The 6,891-nt window shown below is 43.8% G+C and overlaps 1 non-coding gene across 1 annotated transcript; it reads right to left on the reverse strand.

The window, feature by feature from the left end:
• Positions 1-4,989: 4,989 nt before the first annotated feature.
• On the reverse strand, positions 4,990-5,062 carry Trnaa-agc. The gene has a single exon. It is a non-coding gene; the product is annotated as a tRNA-Ala (tRNA).
• Between the last annotated feature and the right edge of the window lie 1,829 nt (positions 5,063-6,891).

The raw sequence follows: 6,891 nt of genomic DNA on the forward strand, positions 1-6,891 counted from the left end.
TAATCATTTGGTTGCCACTTTTTCCAATGGTTTTAGAAATTCTGATGGAGTGTTATCTGTACCTTCTGCCTTATTTGATCTCATGTCTTCCACAGCTATTTCCTATTCTGACACTAATATTGAATTCCCTGTGTCTCCCACACTGACCCTTGTAGAGTCTTTCAATGTTCTCTTTACACCCATCCGCTCTCTATTCTGCAGGTAACTGCGGAATCCCCATGGTAATCTTACCACCCTTGCTTTTAATTTCAACGAAGGTTGTTTAGATTTTTCTATGTTCTCAGTCCTTCTGAAGATAATTTTTTCGACTTCTTTCTCTGCAGCCATTTCGCCTGGTCTTCCCTCCACTTCCCTTTTATTTCACTCCAAAGTGATTCGTATTGCTGTATTCCTGTGCTTCTTTGACCATTTTTGCACTTCCTTCTTAGGTCCATCAACTGAAGTATTTCTTCTGTTACCCAATGTTTCTTCGCATTTACCTCCCTCATGCCTTTGCTCATCTGTTCAACATATGTGACTGCACCTTTTTTTGACATGTCCATTCTTCTTCAACTGAACTGCTCCCTCTGGTGTTCCTCAACATTGGCGTCTCAACATTGCTTAGTACTTCAGTGTCCCACTTCCGTCCATACTGATGCTTCAGGATGATTCTCTTAAACTTGAGTCTACTCTTTATCATTACTACATTGTGATTAGAGTCTGCATCTTTTCTTCGTTGCACACTGTCTCCGGCTCTTCTTCAATTATACCCCTGCTAATTTTGAAAAGAATCCAGAATGGGATTTTCACTCTGCAGCGCAGATTAAAACTGTGTGCCGGACCGAAACTCCAACTCGGGATCTTTGCCTTTCGCGGGCAAGTGCTCTACCATTTTAGCTACCCGTCCTCACAGCTTTAATTCCGCCAGTACCTCGTCTCCTACCCTTTTTTTTGAACAGAATATTTTCTATTACCATCTGAAATTTATTGCAGAACTCGATTAGTCCTTCCCCTCTCTCATTCCTACTGCCTACTGCCTAGCCTATATCCCCCCGTAACCCTTTTTTCTGTTTCTTCCCCTACAAATGGTTTCACATCCCTCATGACTATTAGATTTTCATCTCCTGTACATACCGAATCACCCATTCAATATTCACATGTACTTCCTCTATCTCCTCATCTTGTGGTTGCGACGTTGACATGTATACCTGAGCAATCGTTGTCAGCATTGGTTTTCCGTCAGATCTGATGAAAGCAACCTTGTCACTGAACTCTTCACAGTACCTCACTGTCTACTCTGCTTCCCTATTCATAACGAACCGTACTGCCGTTATACCATTTTCTGCTGCTGTTGGTATTCCTCTGATCAGAAATCTTTACCTTCTTTCCATCTCACTTCACTGACCCAAGCTATATCAAAGCGTTTCCATTCTCTTTTTACATTTTGTAGATTTACTGCGACGTTCAAACTTCCATGTCCCGACTCGTAGAACAGTATCCCTTCGATGGTTATTCAATCTTTTTCTCGTCGTCACCTCCCCATTGGGAGTCGTTTCCTAGAGGTCAGAATGAGGGACTAATCCTGAATCTTGTGCCAGTGGAGAGTTCATGAAGGCACTTTTTTAATTAGAGGCCACACGTCCTGTAGATACGCATTATGTGTCTTTAATGCAGTGGTTTCTATTGCCTCCTGATGCCGTTCATCATTGCTGATTATTCCGGATTTTAGGGACAGTTTGCCATCCTAAGGGCAAGAAAGTGCCCTGAACCTCTGTCCGCTCCTCACCCCTCTTTGACGAGGCGTTGGCAGAATGAAGGTGACTTCTTACGCCGGAAGTCTTCGGCACCATTGCTGACGATTTTTGTCCATGGAGCCCAAACCGGGGCCCAGGCGCTATAATTGCTGTTCAGAGATGGCATCACTAGACCACAGATCCACCTGTTAGTGGATATTAGTACGTTGTGTGTCCATTCTTTATTACGGCTTGAACACTTTTGGGGACGCTTTCAGTAAGGTGTCTCAATGTCTCTGGAGGAGCGGCAGCGGAAAGAAGGAAATGTAGTTACGTCGAACGCTCCAATCTGTACCAAAGTCAGCGTTATAAATCATACAAAAGGTTTTGCACTGCCCTGAGGTCGGGATATTGGGTTAGCTAGTCCATTTCAGGGATGTTATTGTCCACTAACCATTGGCACTACGTATGTGACAGGAAATGTTCTCCAGGCATTTACCAAACCCAAACACTTCCGCTATATTGCCACAGGGTAGAGCGTGATTCATCACTCCGTACCTCTCAGTTCTAGTCATCTACTGCACGGTGGCCTCGCTGTTTACAGCGCTACAAGCGTCACTTAGCACTAACTACACGACTGTGAGGCTTATGAGGAGCTGCCCGACAACTGTACAGCAATATTCCTAACACCCTACGCCCACTCATAGAGTTATCTGGATTGTTGGTAGCGTTTGGAACTCGTGAGTGATTCCTTCCGTTTATTTCATGCGACTCTTTACGGCCACCCTTTGCAATGACCTACGCTGCCTGTCCACCATCACATGATGTGTGCTGTAGTTCTTCCTTCGTATTTTCAGTTCTCAGTCACGTCAACAAAAATCCTCTTGGGAAATTCTAGAAGGGTTGAAATGTCACTGGATTTGTTGAAGAGTCCACGCAAGATATGGTGGCCGATGCGCAGTGACCGACCACTGGCCGAGTTCATTCGGTTGTTCGGAAGGGGAGGTCGCCACCTTTTGGCTGGTCGGCGATGATGGAATCAATGAACACGACCTGAAATCTTTCTCAAACTATTTTACAGAAACTATTCCGTAAAAAAACTCGTTTTTGCTTCACTTATAGCCTTATACGTTAGGCTGATGATGACGTGCCCATCATTTCATTAATGTTCATAGTTTTTGTGATATTTATGTGGAAGTAAGACACTACGCGATATTCGGGAAAGTTTACAATGAAAAATTGGGGTCACTGTGATTTTGGGTTTGGTGCATATTACATAATATGTTGCTGTGCATGAAATTTGTCTAACATATTGAATTTTACTTTACACTTGCGGAGAGGTATCTGTCTCTGTCACCAATTTTGAGAAAATTTATCTGACATACCATAGTCATTTGCGAGTGCGCTGTGGCAACAATAAAGCCAGAGTGAAACGTTCACAGCATTCTTCATATTTCACAAATGGTTTCAGATATCGGAATGAGATTTTTGCACACGATAGCACGCAAAGAGGAGATCATTTTGTCATATTGTTATTATGCAAAACTTTCATTGTCTACTGTGTTAGTCCACTAACTACAGACATTTTCCTTGAAAGAATGTAATTTTAATAGCTGGTGAAACGAGAAATGCTATGAGTTTTGGAACAACATAAGTGAAGAGATTACATGTTTATTTTGTACTGAGGTTGTGGTTCTTCGTAAGCTACTGACCTTACTTTTCCTCAGTTCCTCACTTAATAAACTTAATAAACCACTGTTTCAGACTTCTCTCACAGCTGTGTCTGCACAACATGTTTTTGAGGTGAGACTGTGTAAACTCGCTGTGTTTTGGCAAAAAAGAAATTTTTATGTGGCAGCTAGAGAAATGTCTATGTTTTACTCAAAATTCATCACTCATGACGCTTCTCTGAAAGATGTAATGGTTAACAAGCTGGGCGAAAATGAATCGCTTTGGGGAATTATTTTCAGATACTAACCAAAGCAGTGATTGGTCACCATTCAAGTGCTGGCATGGAGGGGCCCAACATAATATTTACAAAAAATGTAAGTATAGGCTACATACAGCTTAGAACAGCAGTTCCCCTGCAGCACTCAGCATTTCCCCTACAGCGCCTACCTGTAACCCCCACCACTACCGCTGCTCCCCCCCCTGCCCCCCCCATATGCCCTGCCGTCTGCGCTCCTACCAGTCATGGTATTTTGCAGTGGACTCTACACAGGCTGACATCCCGTGACTAGTCATGTTCTAAGTCACTCAGCTCCCCTGACCAACTGATTTTGCTGTTACTGCTTCTCTTCTGACACACAGCATCCCCGTATCCTTTTATACTGACAAGTCTGTGTACTGTGACATCTACAGGTTAGCTACACATCACATAAGAGCGTCCAGGTGCTCTTCTTCTGATGTGTATACTCCCAGATGTAATACCTGGTGCCGCACCGTTGAGATGAAGGTGTGTGCAGCCGAGACGTCACTACCAGAAGCTGTCAGGTGTTGGCTGTGGTGGAAATAATCGGAGACGAGAACTGTAGCGATGGTGAGTGACCTCAGTTCTGACCTTGGCCGAGAGCTGCAGCAAGACGCTGCTATGTGCAACTGCGACTCCCACACTGCCTGCTGTCCAGAATTTGTTTTTAGTAACAGCTGACTCTGCCTGTTAACTTCAAATCACTGTAAATTAATAGTACAGCGATGTGGTCACAATCAGTCATTGTAGTATAGCTTAGAGTGTTAAAATTTTGTAATATCTCTGGTTGCTGCCAGTAATAGGTTACAGTTCAAACTAACTTACTTTTTGAACAAATACTTTCTATCAATAGAGAGAAGAATCAACTCCATTATAACACATTAATTAATTTACTAAATATATAAAGAGTTAATTTTTCTAATCAACTTAGAGTTTGTGTGGTTTTTGGTTCTCCATATTAGTTATGGACGAAAATGCCCCAAACGCATGACTGCTACGGTCGCAGGTTCGAATCCTGCCTTGGGCATGGATGTGTGTGATGTCCTTAGGTTAGTTAGGTTTAAGTAGTTCTACGTTCTAGGGGACTGATGACCTCAGATGTTAAGTCCTATAGTGCTCAGAGCCATTTGAACCATCTTTTAAAATGCCCCATTTCCCCCCAACTCCCTGGCCCGAAAGATGTCAGTGTATTTTGAGATTGATAGAGGCCAAATCTGACATGAAGGACCAGCATGACCCCCGGACGGGTTACAGAAGCACACCACCTTGCAAGGTACCCAGAATTTGCCGATAATAATGTAAAATTTGTGCTGTGGCTGGGGCTCGAACCCAGATCTTCTTGCTGGCTAGGCAGAAATGCTAACCATTACAGCACCACAGCACGATCGTCAACATTGCTGTATGAACAGCCGAAGCTGAGTGCCCTCCCCAACACAAACTTCAGTTCATATCTCCTGCTTATTTTCCCTTACATTGCCACTACTGCCAGGGCTCTTCGACATTGAAATACCACCCCAGCACTGGACGTAATGGGAAAGTGCTGTAACATGTGGGAGAGTCCTGGCAGTAGTGACAATGTAATGGAAAATAAGCAGATAAATTCAAGTTTGTGTTGGGGAGGGCACTCAAGTTGACTAGTTCGTGCAGCAATGGTCATCATAGTGCTGTGGTGGTGTAAGGGTTAGCATTCCTGCCTAGCCAGCAAGAAAATTTGGGTTTGGGTCCCAGCCACAGCACAAATTTTAATTCATTACTTCTGCTTCGATCATTATAGTAGATAATGAAGAGACTTAAGCGTCTCAGGAAAAAATTTAGTTATAAGCATTTTATTTAGTTACCAGTTTTGCTATTTCACATGCTGTAGAGAATGTATCAGCGCTGCAGTACGTACGGAGTAAGGATCCGGCGGTAGCTTCCCACGCTGGCTAGCAGAGGCGGTTGATCATCTGGCGCTCTCAGAGCCAGTGGGTTGAGGTGCCGAGGCAGAAATCGCTCGTGACGTCAGCAAAGAAATACACAGGGAAAGTACATTTATTCTGGCGCGAATCACGTAATTGTTATTAATAAATATTTGCTAACAAAAGTTGCCTTTTGCCACTCAGACATTAGGAGGAGTCTACAGGACATAAATACTAGCTTTCGGTAATTTTTCAATGCCGGGAAGGGACTAATGACTTTGATAATAAATAAATGAATAAATTTGGCATAACCGAAGATGTACGATCTTATACGAACTACACCGATTGTACGCTCAACTTACAGACTGCGCCATATTCGGCAGTCGTCCATGGGATGCCTTTCGATCTAATCATGTGGTAGACCACGCTCTCGTTCTGTTAATAATTCACTGTGAGAAAGTTTATTTTGCGATGTTTCTTAAATAAACGCACCATAATGGCATCCTGTGTAAAAATTATTTGCACAAAATTTTATCCCGCTTCATTGCATAAAACATAGAGAGAAGTGTTGCACAGCGACGGCGCTGTTACAGCTTCCTTAACGGATGAAGGGATTACTGACTTTGCAGTTTAATCCCTTTCGCTCCAAACCAGGCAACCAATCAAGGCTCTGGGACATAAAACTACGAGAACACTTCCATAAAGCAAGTAGGAAGAATTCCTGCTTGGCGTCTCACTACGTCAATTAAAGGACGGACTGGCTTAATAGCAAACTCGGGTGGGAAAGCGTGGCCAAGTATACTGTACCGTCTTACACCACCATCTACGGACTCCCCAGCTATACTGAGACATTCCAGGAGTTTTAATACTAGTAGGAGGAGGGGGGTACTTGCAACCTTAAAGTCCACCCATCAGACAGTAGTGCACGAGGTCCAAGGTGTCTGGCGGTGTGACGAATAGAGCGAGTTCTGGGCGTCCAGAAATGATGATGCTGATGTGATACGGGTGCGACAGACATTTATTTATCCGGAGCCCAATCAATCGTCTCGACAGAATCAGCAACCAGCAGCCACGGTCCACGTGTGCTACTCGAGGACAAGCTTCGTGCTGACAAAGGGCGGCTGCCATACGCAGTTCGACCTCAGGCAAAGCTTCTGACACTGAGATTCTGAGTCACATCGACGATGACGTACAGTATCTGAAAAAGGAGATTTCTACGGAAGAGGGTAGCTTTCGTGTATCTTGGATGGTAAAACGACACAGTGTATCTGGAACTCTGACAGCTCACGTAACAGCATAGAAATTGTGCGCT

Source organism: Schistocerca americana, chromosome 10 (genome assembly GCF_021461395.2).
Source record: "Schistocerca americana isolate TAMUIC-IGC-003095 chromosome 10, iqSchAmer2.1, whole genome shotgun sequence".
Classification (NCBI taxonomy): Eukaryota; Metazoa; Arthropoda; class Insecta; order Orthoptera; family Acrididae; genus Schistocerca; species Schistocerca americana.